Source organism: Trachurus japonicus, chromosome 12, assembly GCF_045865225.1.
Source record: "Trachurus japonicus isolate A0001 chromosome 12, Traja_1.0".
NCBI classification, from domain to species: Eukaryota; Metazoa; Chordata; class Actinopteri; order Carangiformes; family Carangidae; genus Trachurus; species Trachurus japonicus.
The window spans coordinates 7,342,972-7,369,306 of record NC_140918.1 but is presented as its reverse complement, the minus strand read 5'-3'; the positions used below and the strand labels follow the sequence as shown (position 1 = coordinate 7,369,306).

Sequence of the window (26,335 nt, the reverse complement as noted above, 5' to 3'; positions counted from 1 at the left end):
GAATTATTATCTCATAACGTGGTGAATGTGCAGGTCACAATTTGTCCACCAGAGGGTTTTGGAGTTGTTGGATTGTGTATTTGATGAGTTTGATGAGGGAAACCAAGAAATCCCATTAGCCTCCATAGCGTAGCTCTGAGCAGCTTGTGGCTCTGCCCCACCATTCTAAAAATAGCTTGCACCGACAATTATAGGTAATGAACCTACTCCTAAAACGATAGGGATTATGGCAATGGGCCAATTTGCCAAAATGTTGAACTATCCCTTTATCCAAAAATACTCTACTACTCAAGATGGCCCATTACAAGCTGCACACATGATATGAAATGGTAGTATACACCCGTACCCCCACCTCGTGTTGTGAACGTGTGTGTGTGTGTGGATAGAAGTTGTTGGTGGATGTAAGTAAGTTATTTATTTTTTCTTCTGCTAACATTAGATATTTACACAGCTAACAGTCATTAAACCTTTATTTAACCAGTCCCACTGAGATTGAAATCACATTTACAAGCTTTACAAAAAATTAGTTAGTGAGGGTCAACATAGTTGACTTCTATGCCAGAGAGTGTGTTGTTGAGACAGAGACAGGTCTTGGACAAAGTTGATTTGTCTGTCTGAAATTTGCCTTTTTACTGTCAACATGTTCAGAAGAGATGTGGCTTGTGAAAAATGACTCCAATATTTACTTTGGTGGCTATGGGGGCGGAAGAGTCGACCATAATCTGTAACGTTCACTTCTCCCATATTCAACACCTGCTGCTGCTGCTTCTGCTGGTCTCCTAAAGGGACGGTGGTGTAGCGGTGAGACCCACATGACACAGATACAGGAAAGTGACTCATCATTGAGCGTCTGTGGTTTGACTTTAAGGTGTATAGACCAAAGGCTACAAAAATCTGCCTATCATCAGCTCTTCTTATTAACACATTAGCTCTCATTGATTTAATCTGCACAAAAACCCAAAGTTGTATGAATGACAGCCCAATGTTTTACTCAAGCTCCCGCAGCAGATGGCATCTTCATAATGTATTTAGTGTACAGACATGAGAGGTCTTGATCTTCTCATCTGTCTTTCTGCAAGAAAATTAATGTACTCCACCAAAACGACAACAGCCTGTCCTTTGTTTATGCTTTTTTTTTTTTTTTTTTGCAAAGTGCAAGAATTGTCAACAAAAAAAAAAACAAAAAAACAAAATCTTGGCACTACTGGACATGAAAAACTTTTTTATTTGTTTGCTGAGGTGCAGGAGAGGCAGCCAATATTTATATTCTTGTTCTGGCAATAGAAACTGGCATCGACACATACTGTATGTATGAGAAACAGGGTGATGCAATATGCATTTTCTGCAGACTAAAGAGGCCGGTAGCTTCGGTGGATGTAAAGGTTGCTGTAATAAGTGAGACTATTTCAACACAAAAGGAAGAGAAGAAGGCCACCGCTCTGCAAATCTATTATAAGGAAAAGGAAATGCATTCAGTGTATTTCAACATATGTATCCCTGAGCCCTGGAACATATTTTTAGGTCTCTAATGCTGAATACAAATGTACAATGGAAACTCCTTGAGGTGCTTTTGAGTGCATCGCTGGAATAGTAGTTAGGAGATGACAGACAGTTACTTATCTCGCCTCCCTTCAAGTAAAGCTGTGTTTTTTGTTGTTTTTTTTGACACGACACCAGTCCTAAAGGGCTCAGCAGCCCTGCAATGCTTTTTTTTCAGTGTGTGGATGCTAAAATAATGGACTTCACTTTTCAATTCACCATTGTTCTTTGTTGTTTAGGGGCTACAAGGATGTGAATTGTCAAAAGGTGCAATTATATTACAAAAGACAAGGAGAAAAAATCAATGTATTGGATGTATTATTCTGCCTGATTCAATAGCAGTGCCCTCACTATTCATAAACCGGTCACTGAAATCAATAATGGACGAGACAAGTCAAAGGCGGAGCACTATCACTATTTATTGAACAAATCATTCATTTAATGCACATTCACCCCGAGGAAATTTCACATGTCGTTCTTCAAGTGGAAGTCAGGACAGATAAAAAAAAATTAAAAAAACTCCACAAAGTACGTACGTTTTATGACTTCTCATATAAGTTGTGGTTATAACTCTTGCTTTGGGCTTTCTGACTCAACTCCAGATGAGACTGAACTTTACTGATGAGAGGAGCAAACATGTGATAATCGATTCAAGATTAGATGAAGCCCCTGCCTCCTTGTATTATCAAGGTACACACACTGCAGGTAGTATAGTTCATACTCACAGTACAAGCTCATTTGGACGTGAACAAGAGGTGGTAATTTTCGTGAGCAAAGCCAAAGCACAGCCATCCTGCAGCAGCATGGTTGTGTAAGGAAGTTCTATAAGGAGGTATCCATTAACGGTAGATGTAGTAGTAGGGAGGTGGTCAATAAAATCGGGGCCTTTTCATCTCCTGTAAAAGCTGTGCACCTCCCACCAGGATGTAATGACAGCCACGAAATGGAAAGGAGATTCCACACCAGCCTCTCCTGAGAGGTAAATCTTTTTCTTGTGTAGGAGGTGCAGCGCCACCCCATACAGAAATGTATATACATTTATATATATATATAAGACACTATAAATGTGAAAACATGCCCCCAATGTGGATATATACAACAACCTAAATGTTGTTGGCAGGGCGGATTCTGTTCCTGTGGAGGCTGTGGATTTACACGTCTGTGAATGGTGACTGTTATATAATCCTGATTACATGACTTAAAGTATGGACTTTGTACTTAAATGACTTGGAAGACTGGAAAACTTCAGTTCTCTCGCTGGGTGTCACTTGTGATGGTTTCTTGTACGATGAGTAAGTTGTCAATACATTACTCACTTGTCTGTGTGATGACTTCCAGCTGTTCATCTTGGAGCCCGTGCTCTGTTCTCATCTAGTTTGACAGCAAAGGCGTGGATCGGTCTGAACATGAAGTATTACAGTCTGGTTTTTAGTGGTTTGAAACACTGTGATAGGTTGGATCATTTACTGTAGGTGTATTCAGACCTGGCTTGTTTGGAGCTTCTTCTTGGACCAAGATCACCAAGAAGAGGTGCTGGATTCATCTCCGCTTTTGAGTCCAGGAGCGGTTTCTAAGCTGTCAGTACGTTTACATGCACAGCTTAATCGAGCTATGCTCAAAATTCGATTTTGGCGTCTAATCGGCCTTCTGTCCTTGTCCCAGTTTACATGCAACATAGAAAATCAAATAACTGACGGGAACGTGTCCTCCTCCTCGTTTCAGCGGGTTAATACGGCGCCTTTTCCGGTTGACCTATCAGCCAGGCAGCAGACCAGCATTTACAAAACAACAGCAAGATGGTTAATCGTACAGCTTTGTTCATCTCGTACGTAATGTGTGCGTTACTTATTGTGCAGATAAGGTGCACGCTATCCCTTGTGGTAATGGTGATTTCGAGAGGCAGTCAAGAACACCGTGACGCAACAACTATAGTTTCTGCAACCGGCTTTCTTGGATGTTTTTGTTCCTGGGTCTTATGCCTGCGCGGCGGGGTGTGGAGCATGCGCACACGCATTGTCCAGTTAAACTCTGATTAAGGTGTATACATGCCGGAAAAAGTCGAATTCCAATCGCATTATCTGGGTGTCTTAATCGGAGTTGGAGAACTCTGATATTAGTCGGACTAATGTGTGTCAAGTGTCATCACTCTCAACTCCTCCGACTACTACGTAAGATTTTGATCAATGAGAGAACAGTTGATTCGTGCATGGCATTTTAGTTTACAACTTTGGACCACTTGGGACTGTGAATACAAATAAAAAATTCAACAATTGTATGGCTCTATGAATCAGAACAAAGCAAACGGGCCACATGTCTGAATATGTGACCTTAATGTGAGGTTGTAGGTACAGTAGGTATCTGTTGTCAGTGTATTAGCTGCAGCAGATTCAGGTCAGCACCTTCACAGTTTGCAGAAACAACCAGGAGAACAATATTGTGCTGCTGTGTACAAGACCAGCTGAGGAAAAAAGGGTTTTTAGAAACTTCAGCTAAAAAACCAACATAAGTTTCTACGCTCTTTCCTTCGGATCTATACATTTAATGTCTGTATTCCTTTGCATTTGCACATTTACACATCATGTTTCTTTTGAACTAACAAGAAAAATCTTGACACTTGGCAGTTTTTTATTTTTAATGTCTCTATCCACTATTTCTAATGACCTGGCCATTAAAAAGTCAACGTTTCCTGTCTATTCCTTCTACACTCAGTGTTGACACTCGACAGAGTACAGCCAGGCTGTCATGTCACATCCGCAGCAGGAGAGCTGCTTATTGCCTCTCGAGATCACAACGTCTGTGCTCCGACTGGCCTCGCTGACCTGTCACATGACAGGAGAGTAGAGTGTGGCTGACAGCAGGTATTGTGAAGAGCCTCTGTTAGCTGCTGGTCAGGCTGCAACATGTTTGCTGTGAGGACACCAGTTGTTGAGGAAAAGATGCTCTAGGTTTTATTGTATCGCCTCCTCAAGACCAGTGTCACTGGATGCATCTTAAATGTATATTATTTTATGTTATATAGTATATGATAATTAGTTTAGTAAATGCAAAAAGTGCAAAAATCCTGACACTATATGGTCAGATTTGCATTTGACCACTTAACTTCAGGGACGCATAACCCAAACAGACAGGAGATAAATTGCAAATAGCAAACAGTGTTTTATCCTTTTAGCTATTAAGTTTGAACAAAACACCACTTGGATGAATTATGCCACGGCTGTAACTATTTTCTTGGAGCATGCAGGTATCGGCCGCTGTTGGAGTAAATATTCTGTACCAATAAAACAGCTCTGACATTTCTGTTTATGCTAAAGGCTGAATACCGGGGGGAGATAGACCAGTCCTATATTTTGATGAGGCAGCAAACGCGCACCGAGCGCAGCAGGTTATCTGTGACCGCTGTGTCCTTATAAACACAAAGCGATTATGCTGAAGATGTGATAGAAACATTTAACCAACATGTCCTTGCTTCTTTTCTGTGGATGCTCAGCTCGGCTCGGCTCAGCCAGCCAGCCTCCAGGGCTGAAAGCAGTTCAACAAAATAATAGATTAAAAAAAAATTGTACACAAGGCATCGTGTGGGAGGTTTTACTGTAAGGGAGGTTTGCTTTGCTTCGCCTGTGCAGTAAATAAGCTCTGAGAGCAAACCTGCTTATTCTTGTAACACTAATGGAGATTATACAGCATCCATAACTTCACACAACATTCACTTATTGGCTGTCTTTTTTTTTTTACACCAAACTAGAAATGACTTGTTCTGTGAGTTTGTGTATTTGTTTATTTTTTATTATATAATTTCAAAGAGGAATGAGTCATCAGTTTGTGCTATTCACTCACTGTGAAATCCTATTCTAAAGTTTTCTTTAAACTCCTCAAAGTTCAGTCCTCACCAGACGTGATGCGACACAACTAGGTCCTGTAACAATTATATTTACTTGATCATTTACTGTATGTCAGGATCGCCAGTTGGGTACGGTGGACGGGTCAAAGGACTACATCATCCATGAGCCTTGGATGCTGCTGTTGCTGCAGAGAAAAGAGTGCAAATCATTAGCAAGTCTTTTATTTTAATATCTACACAAAACATTTGACTTGGTGCTTGGTGCTTGGTGGATGAGCAGAAAATATCATTAACAATATTATTATTGGGTGTTTCTTCTCAAAATGCACTTTTATAATCTATAATTCATTCAATTCTAAAATTCATTGAGGTCCAGTTACTAAACTTTCATCCAAGTGAAAGGTCCGAACCTTATAAAGTCCAAATGGTGTCTTATAAGCTATAGCCTACCCCTATGTCATTTAAATAAAATCAACGAAGTGCATTTTCATATCTATTGTCAATTTTCAACACAGGAAACATTTAACATAATGCACTTGTATAGTAAACAACTAGCTTTTAAAAAATTTTTTTTTTTTTTTACCATGAATAAAAGTAGCCCCCAGGCAAATTAATTTAAGGCCTGTATTTCAATTAAAGAGAACAAGAAAGAATAAATAAGGGGTTTTCCCTGTTTGTTTTTTTGGTGCTTTTTTTTTTTCTTTCTTTTTTTGAGGCCAAGGTGTCAAAAGCATCTTGATAGCTGCACTATCATTGTATTGTTCCCCTCCATTAAATATGGAGGGAGGCTGAAAATCACAGGATATGTCTGTTCTGTTCTGGTGATACAAGTCAGTAGTCCTGAAATAAGTGTTTCTCTTCTATAACACACATTCTAAATCTCTGAAGCGATGTCTTCCCACATACGGGCTTCCTTCTCCTTCCAAACGGGGCAGAGCTCCGCGTGAAAAAGTTTACAGACCGAGGGAGAACCGGGGTCTGACACAACACCGGCGGAGAAGCAGGAAACAAGCACGTCGCACTGAATACGCACCGCTACGGCGTCGCTCTCGGTTGTGAGCGCACATTAAAATAATGGGCTTGTGCGCGCAACAAGAGACCCATCTGAACGGCCCCCACGCACGCACGCACACACACGCGCGCGCGTGCGTGCTTAACCAAGGCGGCGGCGGCGGCCACAAACGCCCAGCGGCTCGCCTTTGACTTCAGCATCAACTTTTTTTTATTTTGGAGCAAGACAGGCTGTCATCACTCCGTCTCCTTTCTCTTTCCCTCTCGGACGCACTGGCCGCGCAGGGTAAACAAACGATCTGATTGGCTCAATTGAGTGAAGCTGCCGTATTGACCTATAGCTGAGCCCGCTGTCCCGTCGGAAAAAAATGCTCCAGGAAAATGTTAACTTATTAGAGATTGGTCTCGGGTCCGGATCGAACCATCACTCGGTCCGGGTCCGGACCGAGGTCCACCATTTGGTGATGCCTGATCTATCATCTATCATATAACCAGATGTTTTCTCATGTAGATGTTAATTATACAACCTGATGATCCAGGCCACAGCAGCAGGGCCATTGCTAGGAATTCTGGGCCCCACCACAGAAAACTAAAGTGGGCCCCTACCCCCAGACTTTTCCAGTTATTTTTCTTAGACTACGTATGTATTATCATTTTTTAGCATTACTATGAGTATTAGTCAGGGTCTTATGCAGAATAAATCAGTCATACAAAGATTAGACTACTGGGGTTTTTTGTGGGCACCACTGGGCGCTGGGCCCCTAGAATTATCATCACCTTTCTCCCCCTGCACAGGAGTCATGTGGCGTTAGCTGTGTCTCAGTTCGGGGGGCTGCATACTTCGGAGGACGCATTTGAAGGTCGATTACATCAGGGTTGCGACAACAATGCCTCTACCAATTCTGGCTGTCTCCTATGCTTCGTGGCCTCTTGCATCCCAAGATTCTTTGCGCGCCGTTAAAAATTAGCCACCTAGTGTGCTAGCTATTGGAATTTTTTAGGCCGCTCCGCGCTGTAGCCATGGTAGCCCCGCTGAGCAGGGCTCTGCTGGCCGCTTATAGCCTGGGGCGAGGAGCTGAGGAGCCGCCACCTTCAAATGTTTAACCTGTGTTGATCAGGAAAAGATCTGAAGGCTAGACCGTCCCATTTACCGACGGTTGATGCAGTTCCCTTCGTAGACCACGTAGGCTGCGTCCTCTAAAGGATGCAGCCCCTGAATTGGGACACAGCTGGAAAATGAAAGGGTGTAAGCTCAAAATAGCTTTTCCCAATTAGCATCTCTTCTTGAAGGGTTAAAAGAGATGAATTACTTTGATCAATTTTAAGCCCTCTATGTCATCCCTTTCCTCTCTAGTTATACAATATACCATAGTTAAATTGTCAACATAGAGAAGGCCAGGTTATTCAGCACACAAAGCTGGCCCTGGCGCTATCACTAGTTTCTATCAATTCCTCCGTCTTTGTCTCTTCAAATGTGAAGTGGACCAGGAGTGCTTCACTGTTCTTAAACCTCCTGCCGGAGAAATGAATTAAATCAAAGCAAGAAGCCTCGTTCTGGTATTGTGTTGCCTCTCAAACGTGTCTGCAGAGACCTTGAGGAGATAGCCGACCCTGCAAATGATATTGAGTTACACATCAGTTTCAAGGTTCTTAATGCATGTGCACAATAATCAAGAGACATGTATTAGGATATAGTGCACAAGGCTTTATGTGTGTATGCGGTGTGTGTGTGGTTTTGTCTTGTAATGGAACCAGGGCACACTAGGTAGTACAATGCACAGAGCCCCATTGCCCTCGAGCAGTGGGCTCAAGCGTTAGAGAAGCCATCCCACTGACAGGGCCGGGGGTCCATGGAACTAATCAGACCCCTGGGACATGCTCTCAGGCAACAGTTTTTGTTGTTGATACTTGGGGATTCTCTACACATAAGGACAAAGAGGGATAAAGCCAGTCTGAAGGTCTTTCTCTCCCACTGCTCATCATCCACCTTTGGCTGGGTGCTGGCTTCAGGACAGGGCTGAATTCATAATATGTTGGCGTGTGTGTGTCAGTGTGTGTGTGTGAGTATATGGAGTTGAGCGTTTTGCTCTCGATTGCAAACAGATGAACACCTCGGTATGTTATCACATACATGATGCAACATGCTGGAAGAATGTAGTAATCAATAACACCATATTACAATTAAAGGGACTATTACTTGTTTTTTTTTAAAATACAGTGGCCTATTGGTGCTGATTATAGAAACCTGAACAATCATGTAACAACATCATCACTATTCAAAACCAGAGAAGCAGACCCCCCGGGACGCGCTCTCAGGCAACCGGCTCCGTTACTGATGCTCAGAGATTCTCGACACACAAGGACACAGAGGGGATGTAGTCAGTCTGAAGGTCTTCCTCTCCCCCAGCTCATCGGCTTTATCTGAGTGCAGGCTAAAGTAGTACATCATTATAGTACACTACTATACACATAGAGTGCTATATGCTAATTCGCTGCACAATTGGCAGCACTCTGCTAAGAGAATTTGGCTTCATGTTTTATTTTAAAATATATAAACGATTCAAGGTAAATGGATGTCTGGTTTCTAAATACACAACTGGAGGGGGGGAACAAGGTAACAGTCTGTGAGGAATTACAAAATACAACATTTGTTTATACAGTTAATGTCATGCAGCACCTTGATGTTATTTTTACACTACAGTGATTCCAATAACTTGCACCATATGGGAACTGAATCTTCACAGCATACTGTCATTATCATCCTGTATCAGCCTCTGTAATGTAATTAATTGTCACCATGTTATTTGTGACTTTTAATATCACATATTGTGAATGAATGAATTTTATGTTTGGAGAATTTAAAGTGATTCAATTTCAGTGCACCTCGTGTGTTGATGTGTCAGTTATTAAAAGATATTTGTACCTGTGAATTTCACATCATATAACCAGATGTTTTCTAATGCAGATGTTGAACCACATACAACCTGATGATCCAGGCCACAGAAGTCATGTGACATTAGCTATATATTCTCGATTTGGGGGGGCTGCATCCTTCGGGGACGCATTTGAAGGTCGATTATGTCATAGCATCGCAACAACAAGGCCTGTGCAGTTCAAAGCCTCCTCCTTGCCTGTTCTAGGAGGACACACCGCAACGATCCTTCGTGACCTCCAGCATCCCAAGATTCTTTGTGTGCCATCAATTATTAGCTCACGTGTGACCGATGTTGTTCTGTGACCTGCCCTGAGTGGGCTTCGAACTCGAGTCTCAGCGATGCTAACCATTTCGCCAAGAGGTCAATGACCACTTAGCAACTGGATTAGCATGTCTTTTATGGGTGAGTGAGTTTAACTTCAGTACCGCTAACCGCCACATGCCGTCACTTCTCCTTACTGGTACCTTGTGATGGTGGCTATACCCGCGGACCTCCGTTAGACATGCTAGCTGAGGCGGCTTGGCGCTGTAGCCACGGTCGCTACCGGAGGCATGCCGTGATTCAATTTCAGTGCTTTTCATGTGTTGATGTGCTGGTTATTCAGTTAATTCCTGCAGTTATTTATTCACTGTGTTGTAGCATAAGACATTTTTTGAATAATCAATTGAGAAATTATCTATAGATATAGTAAATGATGTTTATCACCGACCGACCTGTAAATGAAACTGTGGGCCAGAGTTATTCTTGTTTTTCCATAATAATTAACCTTTATCATTTACATCAAGGTTTCACATAGTGAAAAATGAAAAGATCATCCTTCTCACTGCGATAATGCTCCATATACCAGAATGTGATTGGAAACATTTCCGCTCCAAGTCAGTGTGCAAAGACATTGCTCTCCTTTGTGTTTTATGGAAATCAAATGTCAAAATTGACTAACTGAATTCCCTCAAAGCCTCCACAGTAATCTTGCCCTGAAGCCTCTGACATTCATGCAAAGGTGAAGACAAACTGTCTTTAGTGATTGGTGCAATATTGCCCCTGGGGTTAGAGCACCTGCCAATCAGAGGTCTTGCAGCACAGCTGGGATTCTGGTCCAGATTTTCTCTGTCGAGTGTGTTTTTTATTCTCAGGAACCAGAAGAAGGAGGAGAAGAAGAAGGAGAGAGTGAAAAAATAGAAACACACTAAAATCCAGAAGAGGAATTTGATACATGGAATACATATGTAAGTGTTATTATATTCATATATTCATCACATATACTGTAGGTGCAAATTGAAAAGGCTGCAGAACATGCACAAAGACGTGTAGGTAGCTGAAGCTAGTGAAGTATAAATTGCTATAACTGACAGGTATAAATTACCTTAAAAGAAATTCTCACCCTACATGTGTTTCCTGATATGCCAATTAGAATAGGAAGAACTCAGATTAAAATAGTCCACAGGCCTGTTCTGCCTGTGCTTACATAATCCGTTTAGAAATCCCTCACATGTGCATCACATTAACTTGACATGTGGCTGATAACATGTATAGTGTATGTGGTAAATAAATACAGAGAGAACCGAGTGGTAGAAATGGAAAGAAGGAAGGAAGGAGAAAAAAGTGTCTCATAAATGATATAGTTTATATGATGTATTTCACTGTTGACATGTTTGGGTAGTTGTGAATTTGTTTGTCAAAGTATTATAAAAGTAAAGTGTGTGGTGAGGAAATGTCAAACTAGGCTCACTGCCAGCTGCGCCACTGGCAGTGTACATCTTGAAACAGCATGAAGATATCTCGGAACATAGTTCAGATCATGCATCACGTCCTCTGAGACCAATTATCTTTTTTTTCCGACTTAAAACACGCAACTCTCAATTTCCCCTCTCATTAAATGAATAGCAAACAAACGAAAAAATAAACATTAGAGGAAATGAACGGTCATGAATATCAGAACTGCCTTTGTTCCTAAGTGTAACATCCAAGAGGTGTTTGCCAGTGAAATATACAAAAGATGCACACACTTTGACTTTCCCTTATGACCGGTGAAATATTGATCACCGTCTTGAAGTTTGGTCTGTGTGACTCATGTTTTGTGGTCGCTCTGCAAGTCAATGATGCAAAAAGTCCTCGTTTCTTAGCAAAGAGTTAGACTGCCGTTGTCAACACCGTCATGGATGATGCATGCGTGCCTCTTCTCTCTGCTCCTTCTTTGCCTTTTTGTCACCGAACAAAGCAGACGACACATCCTAATTGATCTTGTCGTGTGTCTCGTCATGTGTCTCGTCGTCTCCCTGTACGATCCACGCTGCATGCGTACAGAAAAAAAAGAGAGAGAAAGAAAGAAAGAAAGAAAGAAAGAAAGAAAGAAAGAAAGAAAGAAAGAAAGAAAGAAAGGGCCACCGACATGCATCAACAATATGTAACTCCAGAACTAAAGTTGTGAAAAAGTGAGGAAAGTACATTGCAAGGTCTTAAATCAGCGCTCGACAGCTCAGGTGTTTTGCTTGTCTGCCACTGTGAATTGCACCTCTGGGAGATGGAATGACACCCTTTACCCTCCCTCCACCGACGACCTTGAGTGGGGAAAAAAAAAAAAAAAAAAAATCAGCGGAGGGATTGGGATTGGCTCCATCCCAAACTTGAATAGTCATCTGTCCTCCCCAATCAGTCAGCCTTCCCCCCTCTTAAAACAAGGTCAAAGTACCAAGTGAAAACATACAGGTGTAAAACACGGGTGTCAGGCTGATCTTGCCAGAAAACTCTCGTTGGATGTAAGCTACTGTCCCCTCGCCGAGACAAATGTGAAGACATTTATTCCTGAAAAACACGTTGAGATATGAAATAATGGTGGTGTCAGCCATCAGAGACAGTTAGTGATAAGTGTGAGAAAGAAGCACTCGGTAATGCAAAGACGTAGATAGCAATTTCAGACACAGCCAGAGTCTGGTGTGCGTGTGCAGGTCTGTCCTGATGTCATTCAAATCTACATGTGCTCTTCAATTATCCACCTGCCAAATGCCCCCACACCGGCTTTCTATTCAATTTGCAAATTCCACATCTGCCGGCTCCTGCCTTAAACCATTCTTTGTCTGTCGGTGGGAACCTGTACGTGGTCTTATTTTTAGCTGTTTGAATGAACCCAACACAGAACCGACGTGTGCTGGACAAAAGTGAGGCCTGCTGTTTTTATTTATAGCTGCACTCAGCGACCTTTTTTTTTTTCTTTTTCATAACGGAATGGAAAAATGCCTGTTGGTAATGTGAAAGGTGTATTGCAGACAATACCTCCACCTCTGCAGGTTGCCTCAGCTTTTTCTGCTCTGTGTTTTAAACCCACAACTTTATTGTTTCAGTTCAGTGTCACTACATTGGCATTGCTTCCAGATACAGCAAGCACTGCAGCAAAAAACAGGTGAAGCGTCTTAATGTGATGTCTGAAGATTGTATCCTTTTAAAAGTGGCATTGAAGGAAGCAAACTTCAAATCCGGCGGCTGAATTAGCAGTTGATCGAGCCAGATGTTTCTCTCAGGAGGAGGAGGTGATGGTGGTGGTGGTGGTGACCAAAAACAGAGGTAAAAGTACTGGACATGAATTCAGCTTTACTTGTTTGCCTTAATAAACTTTATAAGTTGATGAATGTCAAATAAAAATCAACTGACACAGGTTGAATCTTGTGTGTAAACATGTGACCCTCAGGAGATGTAGTTTACAGACTAGATAACTCAGTCTGCTGCCCAATGACATGCTATCTCCCTCATAGCATTAAAGGGATAGTTCAACATTTTGGCAAATTGGCCCATTGCCATAATCCCTACAGTCTTAAGAGTAGGTTCGTTACCTTTAATTGTCGGTGCAAGCTATTTTCAGAACGGCGGAGCAGAGCCGCGAGCTGCTCAGAGCTACGCTACGGAGGCTAATGGGATTTCTTGGTTTCCCTCATCAAACTCATCAAATACACAATCCAACAACTCCAAAACGCTCTGGTGGACAAGTTGTGACCTGCACATTCACCACGCTATGAGATAATAACAGAACGTTACGACACAGAGTTGTTTTAGAGGTAAATTAATGCAAAACCGCTGATCTCGTTGTGAACGTCAGAAATGCCGTTATGATACTGCATACTTAAAATAAAAAATAATTTTTATCATGTACTTTTCTATGAAAGTAACATTATGCAAATAGTTAAAGTAATAGCTATATACGGTCAAAATTTCACCAAGTTGTGAGTAGTTTTTTAGTGCAAATGAATGGATCACCAACCTTACTGTGGCCAGAGTCAGAGGGAGTGGCCCGACGCAGGAAGGCCACCTGTGAGTTACATCTGCACGTAGTCCGATCCGAGTCAAACTGTAAATTGATTGATTTGCTTCTACTGAAAAAAACACGTCTGGCATATTATGCAACAATAATGTAAAAACTTTTACTATATATTAGACTTTAGTATTTGTAGGAGTTTTGACCATATTCTGTTTGCTACCTATAACAAAATTCATCATCCACAGCAGATAAAGTTTTAAACAGAGGTGATCCAGCACAGCGCTAATGTGTCTGTGATAAGAGGGCAATATCTACAGTGTTAAGATTTAATAAACCTCATGGACTCACGACTCACATGTTTTTTGCTCTGATGATATTCTCAGTCATATTCATTCGTCTCTCTGACCCCCAGTGGCCGTGTGGAGGCTTTTTGTGCAAATGACACTGAATCAAAATGACTCACTCTCTCCTCTGCAGTGATAAAGAGCAGCAGCACAGGACGTCTTTCTGTCCTTGTTTAAAAAATGAAACAAGAGGAATTAAGTAGTAGGAAGTAAACTGGTTAAAATCAAATAAAATTCTCCCTCTCTCTCTTTTGGCCTATTTTGCTGCTGTGATAATCCTTGGACTTCTTTTTTATTTTCCCCCTGAACCATCCCGTTTTACCCAGCTAACGTAATCAACATAAATTCCTGCACACAGCCACACCTGGTTTGATCCGCACGCTTCCAGCCGAGCACCTGTATGTTTAATTCATGGACTCTTGTGGATCACTCCAAAGTCTTTTCTGCCTTTTTTTTTTTTTTTTGGCTGGAGCTAGTTATATAGACAGTGATGCCACATTTTCTCAGCAGACTGGAAACATGCAAAACAAAAGGCTGTCTTCACGAAAGAAAGCCTCATCAAAGTCTAAAGCAGCAGACCTGCAAATGAGCAGCTGAGTGATGATGCAGGTGACACATTGCGTCTTATTTCACCATGTCACTTAAGAAAGAAAGAAAGAAAGAAAGAAAGAAAGAAAGAAGAGTGAGGCAACAGGAGACATCCACAGGATATTATAAATGAAAAAAATCCCTGAACAGAGAGATGGTAGATCAGAGCAACTTCAGATAGATTTTTTTTAAAAAAACAAAAAAAAACATCTTCATAATTAAGTCTCACTCTCCTGCCCTCTGTCAAAGAAGTGCTCATATTTTAATAAACAAATCCTGTAAGATTTCTAACTATGAATAATACATTTAACAAGTGATTTACAAATAATAAGGCTGCTGTTGGCACTTGGGAAAATGGCAGATCTTTTCAAAAGGAACCAGCATATTTTCATAGGCACTAAAACTTAGTAGTAAATAAGGAACAGCTAATTGTCCTTGCATTGCAGTGTTTGCTAATGTCTTATTTCAGCATCAGACATGCAAAGACAGTACAACACCTCATGAACTGGACTATTAAAGTAATAATCTTTAATAGTATAACTATAATTTCTAATATAGAGGCACTTGACACTTTTCTTTATAGGATGCATACTCTTCCATATTCACAGCTTGCAGGTGTTCCCATTACTGCAGCAACTCAGTACAATTGTATGATTGCATGGTCTCCCTGTTATTCCACCAAGATATAATCACTTGTGTAATTAGCATGGAATCATCCAGCAGCAGCCGCAGGAGTGGAAGTGCCTCCGTCGACTAAACGGTGAAATGATAGCAGCAGTCAAACGACGACGCCTACAGTTGTGTGACGTTTCATAATCAGTCACTGTAACAAGAGCTCTGCAATAAAAAACATAAACATAAACAGAGCCAGGAGCTCATATCGGTGTCAAACTCCTTCCTTATTGAGAAATAATAAAGCATAGACACAGTAACTATTAGAGCGCTGAACATGACAATCAGCGGGAGTGATGGATGAAGTCGACTGTGGAGGAAGTGCGAGGTATAAATGCATCCCCCCCCCTTACCACCACCACCACCACCAGCAGCTGAAGTTATTTGCTCCGGCGTTCACTCGGTTATTCAGTCAGTCAGTAAAGGGAGCCGAGGCTTAAATCAATCCATTAGATCCATCCATCATCTCAGTATCTCAGTGGGAGACAAACACTGATGGATCTGCTCACATCGACTGGCTTTCAACCCCTTAAAAATGGGGCTCGCTCCTCCGTATGCTCCAGAGTGCACAGTGCATGTGTGAGAAAGAGAGAGCGAATAACAGAGCATTATTTAACTCCGATTGTTTAAATAAGTGTCGGAGCTGATTCTTCGTTAACCCTGCTGGCATTAAAAGGCAGCATAGTGTTTAAAAATGTATCGGTGGAAAACACAAGGCTGACACAGTGTATGCAGCAGCCATCACGTCTCCTTGACTTGTTGACAGTGAGGAAACGCCAACGCTGCCAGATCCTGTTGGTTTTTGTTGGGGTTTTTTTCCTCGAAAGGTTGCCAGGTTGTATCAAAAAAAGAAGGTGCGATGTGAGAATGAGGTTAAACAACTCAATCTGTTGCCGAGCCAAACTCACTCACTCGCGCTGAATCAGACACTTGAATATTTGAATACATGAATATTTAAATAGAAGAAATATGTGCTGAGTTGCTTGATGATTTGGCATCTGTAACGTTCATTCACAAACTATGCACATATTGGTTTTGTTTTATTAATATGCAGGGAGAGAAAATAACAACCGTTATAAATTCCGTGTCTTTTTTAACTGATAATAAATTGACAGATTGGGAGGCACCTGAACAGCTTTTTCACAAATTTACAGTAGCGATGGTGCTAATCAGAAGTTAAAAATATCAGGTGAATAAGTTGCCAGATAACTCCTCAATAGCAGCAACTTTAATATATAACACATATATGCAGTTTAAAGGTGTTTGTGAAGAGTACAGATCAAAATCAATGCGTGACACATCAAGAGAGACAAAACCCAAATGATGACAGGTTTCTCTGGAAATGAGAAAACAAAGGGATCAGAGCAACAGTGAGTCATGAGTGACTAATATCACAAGCAGCCAAACAGAAATCAAGAACCAAAAAAAATACTGTGTATAAAAATAGAAATGTATCAATGCACCAATAGTGGTTTCTATGTATTACCACATGTACCTGAAGGCACCGGTGATGTTTGTAAAGTTGTTAAGTGACTCTTTCTCCAGTTTGATGGAGCGAGGCTGTTTCCTTGCCTCCTAGAAATGTGTGTGTGACTAATATAACACACTCACATTATTAGAGGACAAGTTCCCCATCTATGGAGTGCTTTGACTATTCGCTCCGCACCAAACCAGAAGATGCATCATTGTATTAAGCGTGTGGGTGTGTGTGCAGCTCCACACACACACACAGGTGAATAATCACCAGCTCCCACCGACTCTATTTTACTTAAGTTGATCTTTGTGATTCATGAACGGCCCTTGTTTTTTATCTGAGAAGCTGTGTAGTGTATGTGCTCCTGTTACTGCAAAACTTCTCCAGTTCACCAGGTACATTCAATTTGATTTACAATTCAATTTTTTATTTTCTATAGCGTCAAATCATGATATGTTTTCATAAATTTATGGTTAAGACCTGCAACAATGGCCAAGGTTGTGGGTGGCTGCAGTGCTCCTTTGTGTGAGCAGACTGGCATTGAGACGTATTGAAATGTTCATTATATTAGAATGCTTTGTGCGATGTGAAGTTGTTAAGTCATATCATTTGAAAAGTGCATTGTTTACTGAAGTGTACAATATATTCTGTGCTGTAAACACGCTGAATAGGAGCACAGGCAAACATGACACAATGCAACACAACAACACAACTCAAGGCTGCAGCTTCAGTCTGAGTTTAATTACACTTTAAGGTTAAATTCATCTTAATTAATCAATTAAAAGACTACAAGCCAACCTTTCATCTACAGTAGTCTGTGCTTTATAATATCTTAGCATCCATTCATATTCATCTAAATGTTTCATACTGGGATGCACACCACAACTTGAACCTTATAAAAAGAAAAAAGAAAAAGGTTATGTAACCAAGAATATTTGGTTCTTCACAATCAGTGTAATGTGAGATCCACTTACCTTGAAAGTGTTTTTCCAGGTTCACCAGGAGGCCCTCAACAGCACCGCGGCTATCAAGGTAATCAGGTAAAACTGTGAACCCGCCTGTGAGCGATTAGGACCCGACAGAGCCGTGAAAATAAAAATAGGCCGTTAAAAGACTGTTATTTTCCTGACGAGCTCCGTATAGTTACAGTACTGGACAGAGATGACCTTGTCTCATCATCAAGGATAGTGGGACATGCTGTTGAGAGGAGCCCAGAGAGGAACCATCTGCTCTACCAGGTGATGCTACCGTTGGCGCTCAGGTCCGATGCTAATCAGGTATTATAGCTACTAACTATAAAGTCTCACCTTTGAAGCCTCGGCTGCGTTTTCACATCTAAAGATCAAAAGTAAGGATCAAGTGTTTACAGTGAGAATCAGTATGTGCAGGACGAGCTGAGAAAATAAATGAAATGCGGCACATTTTTCCGCCGCTACCCAATCTTTTTTTTTTCTTCCATATAGGTTTGTTTCGCATCAGCTGCCAGCAGATAAAGTATGTGACCTTTCGGCTGTTCGCCCTGTATGCAGAGCGGGTGGCTATTAGAAAAGTAGTTGAACCTAAGACTCATGATAAAACAGCTGTTAGCGGTAGCTGAGCCTGAGAACTCAAGCCCGGAGCTTTGAGGGAAGGATAAGGATCAGTCAGCAATGAGACCACCGCCTCTCGCCTCTGCATATCTAACTCTCATCGGCCTTTGTTGGGCAGCAGCTGCAGTGGAAAAATTGACTCAGTGCTCACACTCTCAGCTCATGTGTGGAGGCTCACACTGCCGCCGCACCAGGCTCACCGAGGGTCACTTTAAAGACTTGAAACGTTCATTTGTTTTTTGTAACTCAGTGAAGGTTTAAAGGTAGAGTCTGGAGGATTTTCCTTAAGCACAAAATATAGACTTCTGCTTCATCATCACCTATGATGACATATTTTGATGTTTTGGTGTAGTTGGGATGTTTCTGGGCGGAGTTGGTGCGTTTTTCCCCAGCCAATGACAATACGCAGGTGAAGTTGGGCTGGGCTCATGGCGCCTCGGGCTTGTATAAAAACTACCACCAAGATGGAGACTGGACGCCGTCAAGGCGGGAGAAAGCAGATACACACTTACTGTAGCAGCGTAACAAAGATGGCTCCACCTGGGCCCGTGGTGGTCCTCCTACTCGTGGCGGCATAGCCCTCAAGGCTCCTGTTGCCAGCGACGACCCAGTATGGGCCCGGCGCTTCACTTGGACTGTGTTTCCACCATTTCTCCCAGCTTGACAGCATCCAGTCTCTATCTTGGTGGTACTGGCAGATATTCAAATGAGAACTTTTAAAGGGATACTTCAATAATTCACCAATCATCTACTCACCGTCATGCCAAGGAAGGGTTTGGAGAACTTTCAGCCTCATCAAAACGCTTTAGGAGTTCCAGGGGGGAGTTCACTTTTGAATCGTCCAAAACACACACTATGAAACATCCAAATACCTCCATATCGATTTTGGATGAAGTATCCCTTTAAGGTTGAAGTAAAGAATGGTTCAACGTGAACAGCAGATGAACATGGGTGAGTCCTGACCTTGCTCTACCTTTAACATTCCTATATCAACAACAAAAATACACACTAAGAAAAGAAATGCTGTTCATTTAAACCTGTAAAAAGAAAAAAACATTAGTCACATTCTCCACGTTTTTATCAGGCTTTAAATCAGATCGAGCCCTGTGAGCATTCTTCATCCAGGCGTCCCCGTGACTAATGGCGTTGTTTTGAAAAAGGCAGCACGCCATGCACAATGTTGGGAAGCCTCATGGCACGTTGTAGAGGAACCTCCAGCTCTTTGTGTTTCATTTCAGAAGGAGGCGAATCGAGGATCAACAACACACGACACCTGTTAGAGAGAGAGAAATTGAGAGAGAGAGAGTGAGGCTGTAACTGTGCACTGTTCCTGTGTGGAGCTGTCTAATGAAATAAGAAGCCCAGGGTGAGGAGAATATCTTCCACTGCCTCTGGGAACAACTTAATACATCTCACATGTAAGTGAAACTGTAGATCTATCATTGTATGAAACTGTAGTAGAGGTAAAGCATGTGAGCAGAAAACAGCAGCTCTTGCTGTAATTATAGAATCAAATGGTTGTTGAGTGTGTGTAAGATCAATCAAGATATAATAAATATACAGATCTAAAGAAGCGTCACAGTGACAATATTAATCCATCAGCAGCACATTAATTAAATTAGCACTTTACTCACTTTGTGTTATTTTGTGAAAACAGTAACATCCACTGACAGCTGTGACATATACTCCCACGTGGCACTTTGTTAGGAACACTTGGCTAAAGTGAATGTACTGTAATTGAATACAACAGCCCTACAATAAATCCTGCCAAAAATAATAATGAAAAAAAAACAAAAAAAACCCTAATGTTGAGTTTTTTTTATTGAAACCATTTCAGGGAGGTATTGATTCATCTTTATGGTCACTTCAGAGGGTGTAGTTGTGGTGTGGTGCTGTTGAACTGTATTCCATTACACTGAGAGCTTTTTCCTGCAATATTATATCATATTAAATTATACTGTATGAGGCTGCGTCAGGTGTACCTTATTCCGAATGCAGGCCTGTGGGGAAGGTGTTGTTTAACACCAGGTCGGTGGGTACAACAGGTTTTATGCAACGTCTCTGCAGTCCCTAAAGCACAGCAGGCTAAGACCTCTTTGTGTGGAGCGGCTGACTTTTGACTGTAATTGTTTCAGATAGATTTAATATTGTTTGACAGTTAGAGAGTGTTTGGTACCAAGGGGGGGAAAAAAAAGCATGCATGGAAAACACGGTATACAGAAAATCTCCAGGATTCAAATTTAAAAGACATGTCAGTGCTACATGGTTGCATATTTATAGTCTATAAAAATAAATATACACATATATACATGACCTTATTTGCTCATTATTACAGCCAAGAGTCTTTCTTACCTTCCTCCTTCCAATAAAATGACAACTTCAAGTTTCTGCACCAAGCTGCCAGCACATCAGAGCATGGAGATCAATGTCTTTAAAAGGAAGACGGCGTTACCACTGTAATTTGTTATTAAAATAACTGCTGCATTTTAATCAAGACTGTCAACAGCAGCCTGAAGCTTCATCCATATATAGAGTTATACTGCATACAGAGGAACAGTCCTTCCAACAACAACAACAACAAAAAAAAGCAGAGTTTTTTTGTGACTGTTGAGGACAAAAATTCTTGATATGCGGTGAGTGAATATGCAGGGTATTCATCCAATTTTACGCAGAAAAATAGTAATTCCCCCATCACTAGGCTCCTACCTTAAAGGAGAATTCCGGCCATCCTGATGGTCACCCAGTGTTGGGGGGAGCAAAAAACTAAAATTGATGCAGGCAAACCAGAGTTACACCATGGCTAGACGGCGTTAGGGATAGCGACAACGCTAACCTATACCTCAGTATGGGGGCAATTCTTTCAACCACAACAAACACTCAAAAAACAATCAAATATCAATGGTACATGACTTGAATCCTTACGAGACACCACTGAACTCATATAGTGTACAGTATAAACAGTATAAACTTTGTGTTTTTGCATGTAGTCACTCACCTCAGATAATATCTCCGACCGTTTATTTTTGTAAAGAAATAAACGCTACAACTTCTGTGAAAAGGAAAAAAAAAAAAAAGGCAAAAACATTTCACGTCGCACGTCGCCCCAAGACAACGGGGGGATATGGCTGCAACTGTGGGAAGTAAACAGGCAACATTTTTCAACTTTCTGTGAAGATACGTGACTTTTTTTGCAGAGAAAAAGAAAATATGGGGATTATGGAATCATGCACACCCCTCATATTTTACGCAGTTTGCACAAAACTGGCAATTTTTGCAAGAAGTGTAGCATCTTTGAAAGGGTGTGACCCTGCATATTATATATGCTCTGGCTGATTATGCATTGAACTATGCGATCACATAATCATGATTTTCTGGAGGGACTGATTAGGATATGGAGTTTAGAGCCAGGAAAGAAACTAACAGACTTCACCGAAGAGGCTGATCCATGACCACCCCAGTGATAATTCACAATACCACTGGATAATCGTTTCCAAGTGTACTGTACACTGCTCGTCAAGCTGTTTGGACATTTTTCTGCCTTTATTACAAATGTAGAAAGAAAGAAAGCAGGAAACTCTGGAACAACAAAGCTACCTGTCTGGACTGAAGCCATTGGGAACACCTGAGATCTTAGTTTGTTTGTTGTTTGCAACAGCAGAAGCATAGAAGCCAGGCTACTTCACATGATAAGATAAACTGTCCTCATGGCAGCAGCAGCAGCAGCAGCCAGCAGCATCTTCACTGTTGTTACTGTATGTGCTCCTAAACTGAGGAGGAGAAGGATTGCCTTACAAAAACGGGCCAGGTTATTCCTGAAATCCTTTACTTCGACTATGGATCGGTTTCAACCTTCTGGGCAGAGGAAGAGATCTATATTTCGCAGACAGTGTCGTGCAACAGTTAGTGCACATAAAGCTGCATGCCTGTGGGGAACTCTTACAGGTTTTACAGACTTTAATTCTAGCTCCAAATCACTCCTCGGTGCACTGTCTGTACCTCCTCTAATCACCGCCTTTACTTCCTGCCATCACCTTCTGTAATCAGGCAAACTTGGCAGGTTTCATTGGGTGGAGGGGGATGTGTGTGTGTGTGCGGGGGGTTAGTGAGGAATGCAGAGCACAAAAGACCAAAGGGTGCTGCAGTGAAACATCTGCTGAGATGGTTTGGAGCTACACTTTGTGTCAGATCATGTCACTGGCAATTACTGTAAATTGCATCAGTGTACGACTGTGCAACGCGTGATATAAACTACCTCGCTGCCACAGGACGTACAACTGCTCATGTCAGGGAGGCAAGGCAGTAAACACAGACGTGGCAATGATGGTGTGCTGATGGGCGATACAGCAGAGTTGCCTCAGTGTTAATAAGACTATTATACGGCGGCGCTGCTGCCGGTTTCTGCACAGCAGTCAGTTTCCCAAACTCACTGCAAACTGTAATAATTATCTCCGCTCTCAAATTCCTGATAAGCTTTAACACAGATCATTAAAAAAAAGAAAGAAAAGCAGATAAAACTGAAGCTTTTCCATCGTCTCAGCGTGATCTCACATGTATATAGCTGCTGACATCACACTCACAGTAAGTTCACTTTAGACCATCAAGATTGTTAATTAATTAATTGTAACTGGCTGTTTGCTAAACATCTTCCCCCGGCTTGGTGGATGTCCAACCAGCTTAGCAGCCATAACTAAGCCCAGCAGGCCTGTCAGGCCTTGGATTCGTCTGTACAGACCGTTGTCTCAGCGAGCATTATCTAGCTTGTCACAGCAGGAAAAACAAGTGTTATTGATGCCTTTAAAAAATGACTGATTATTTATTTATTTTAGGTGAGCTGGTTCCTGAATATGGGACTGTACTGGGTTATTGTCATGGCTGATGTGACTGTTAACAACATTTGTTTTGCCTGTGCTTTCTCTGCTAGGAAGGGTCAAAATGTCTGACATGGAAAAAGAAGTCCCATTAAAGCAGCACACTAAAACTCTGTAAACTGAGTTTAAAGAGTTTGGAGGCTGATGTGGTGTCAGGATTTTCCAAAAAAGCAAAACCACAATGAGGAAATGTGTTAAATGGTTGTTTATAAACTTTAACTTTAAAGCAGAAGTAAGCGATATTTCTGTGTTAATATAAGTCTTAAATAGTTATATCTTCCGACAGCAATCACTTAAGAGTGTTTGGACCGAAACACGGGTCTCTCAGTCACTCTGCTCTGCTCTGAGCCGAGGAGAAAACCTTTCTTGTATCCTACAAGTTTTATCCAATGAGGAGAGAGAACGGCATGAAGGGCTGTGTGTGCAGCCAAGGGATGCGCGTGAATGTGGTGACGTAGGGACGAGGACCAATAGATCCATGACGAGGGCGGGGGCTGCTAACTCCATCGGCTGACAAGACGTTATGGTGCGTTCAAGGCAACCCGTAACTCGTGTATTTCCGACCTGTGAAGTCGTACCAGTTCGATCTGGTACGAGTTCACGGGTCGGAAGTTACGAGTGGCCGTTATAGTGCACTTTCACAGGTAAAACAGGTCGGAAAAACACGAGTGGGTTGCCTGGAACTCTACAAAGTCGTAAGTCGTGACTTGAAGCTGTAATTTACGGTTTCAAAAGCTTGCCTGGAACGCAGCATTAGCCAAAACGACCGGATCGCTTACTTCTGCTTTAACAAGGGCAGTTGTGTCTACAGTACTTACTGAGCTTTACTTGGGAGAGACAAATTTACACTTAGAAGATATTTTAAAGGAATAGTTCAACATTTTGGAAAATTGGCCCATTGCTAATCCCTATAGTTTTAGGAGTAGGTTTGTTAACCTTTAGTTGTCTGTGGAAGCTATTTTTAGAACGGTGGAGCAGAGCTGCAACTACGCTACAGAGGCTAATGGGATTTCTTGGTTTCCCTCATCAAACTCATCAAATACACAATCCAACAAGGTAACAAAGAGTTACCTTGAGTTTTCTGCAACATAACCAGCGTTAGCATTAGCAGCTGTTAACTTATCAGCCAAAAGGGACAATTAGCATCATCTAGCTGGCATGCTAGCTCTAGTCCTAGTGCATCTCATAAATTTTCAATGTTCCAATCTGACCTGAAGACAACCTCTGAGTTCACAAAAACATTTTAAAGCTGCACTGTAAATTGACCTCAGCCTCACCCCTTACTAGAGTTTACACAGCACAACAAAAACCCATTTAACATCAACTAGCAATGATTGGTTTGCCAGAGTAAGAAGAAGAAAAGATGGGAAAGCGCAGAAATGGGGCTACAACAACTACTAGGAAACACAGTGTTCAGAGGATTTCCGTATACAAGAAAGAAATTGGTTATGAGAACAAACACAGATTAACATTGTTGTGGCTTTCTCTCATTGGAGTGTGTGTTGGAAGAAGAAAAAGAGCAGATGTCGCCTCACTGCCCTTGGACAGGTTGGTATTTGTAAAATATTTAGAATGGGCTATGGAGCTATTACATGTACTCCACCTAAATAATGGATCATTGTCTTGGAACGGTTGAAATCTCAAAAGCCTGTATTGTCAGTGTTTGTGTAGAAGAAAAGTTTGCACATTTTAAGTCGAAGATCCTGATTTCAAAGCAAATCAGCTGCAAACATTAAAGTCAGCTGGAGACAGCAAACTAACATGGAGCTAACGTTGGTTTAATTAAGTGGTAGGAAGTTGGTAAAAAATCTTCCACAAATTGTCATTTCAGGGAAGAAAATCATCTGAAAACCTTTAACAACTTAATCTAAGTTGTGATTTTGCCTCCGAAACTGTAGGTGTATCATGCGTAAGAGATAAACTCATCCACGACTTCAGAGCCTTATTCGTATGTGAGTAACAAAGATGACCTCATTTACAATTCACAATCCCAGTGTGTTCCTAAAAAAAAAAATCTAAATTAATGATCACTTGAACATTGTTGACAATTGCTATAAATGCATCACATGAGCCGGCGCTTGATAAAGTGCAAATACTAAACTGCGAGCACTAGGGACAGTCCTTGTGTGGAAGTATTTCAGCACCATGGAGAGAGGCAGAGACACCGGCAGATTGATTCTGCACTGTTACGGGTCCAGATGCAGTAATGAGAGCAATATTACACTGTGTATATTTACCAGAGTGATGACAGTTGCTTTCATATGCAAAGATTGTTGAAGTTAACTCGGTGGCACATTCGCAGCCCCGCTTGCTCTCATCTTCTCGTCGTGCCACGACTCCATCGGGTAAGGAGCTTTTATCAGCGCCGCCGCAGCAGCAGCAGGAGAGGCAGCGGCGGCGCAGGTTTCCCTGCTGCTGTGACCTCCCAGTTTGCCTCTCCTTGTTCCACAGCACTGCATTAACCAATCCAGTTTGCCACCGCGCCTGAATTGGTTTAATTAAATCCAGGGGCCTTAACACCGTCATGAATTTCAAAGAGTGCACGGATGCGTGTACACACATGCCAAAAACCTTCACCGGCGAGGTCCTGCCAACCAAAGTGTTTGATCGTCATTAGTTGATATTCATGCCACACACACACACACACACACACACACACACACACACACACACACACACACACACCACAGGTCCTTAAAATTGAATTTCACATTACTTAATATTCCTATGTTCATCAGCATGCATAATAATCATAGAATTTAAGTCATGGGAACTGATCTGCCTCTAATGGACTGTACAACGCATCTTTATCAGTTTTCTTAATTCCTTTTCTTCTCTCAGGTGCTTCAGCTGACACCCGGCTCTGTAATTAATTCACTTAGTGTATAGAAGAAAAAGGCAGTCAGTCAATGTAAGATTAATTCAAGCTTTTTTATAGTATATATTGATGACTGCCGGCTGAATATTAGATACATTAATGAAATTGTTCATAAGCACTGAGAGAATATGCAATATAATAAATGACCACCGAACAAGGGGGTGCATATATTATTTCCATAATCCTCCTCCTCAGAACACCAGGGAGGAATATATATGCATAGGTTATTGAAACCTAAGCCTCACACCCTGCTAGCAGCTAGCTATAGTGTGTGTTTACTGTGTCATCCTCCCTCTGCATGCTTTTTCCTGGATCCCTGCGAAATTTCATACCTCAAAATTGTGAATCGTTG

General features: G+C 41.6%; 1 long non-coding RNA gene across 1 annotated transcript; it reads right to left on the bottom strand.

The window, feature by feature from the left end:
- Positions 1-10,562: 10,562 nt before the first annotated feature.
- LOC146977015 (uncharacterized) lies at positions 10,563-17,733 on the bottom strand. Its single transcript, XR_015037194.1, has 4 exons — positions 17,623-17,733; positions 12,029-12,126; positions 11,770-11,882; positions 10,563-11,614 (listed from the first exon to the last, which is right to left on the bottom strand). It is a non-coding gene; the product is annotated as an uncharacterized LOC146977015 (long non-coding RNA).
- Between the last annotated feature and the right edge of the window lie 8,602 nt (positions 17,734-26,335).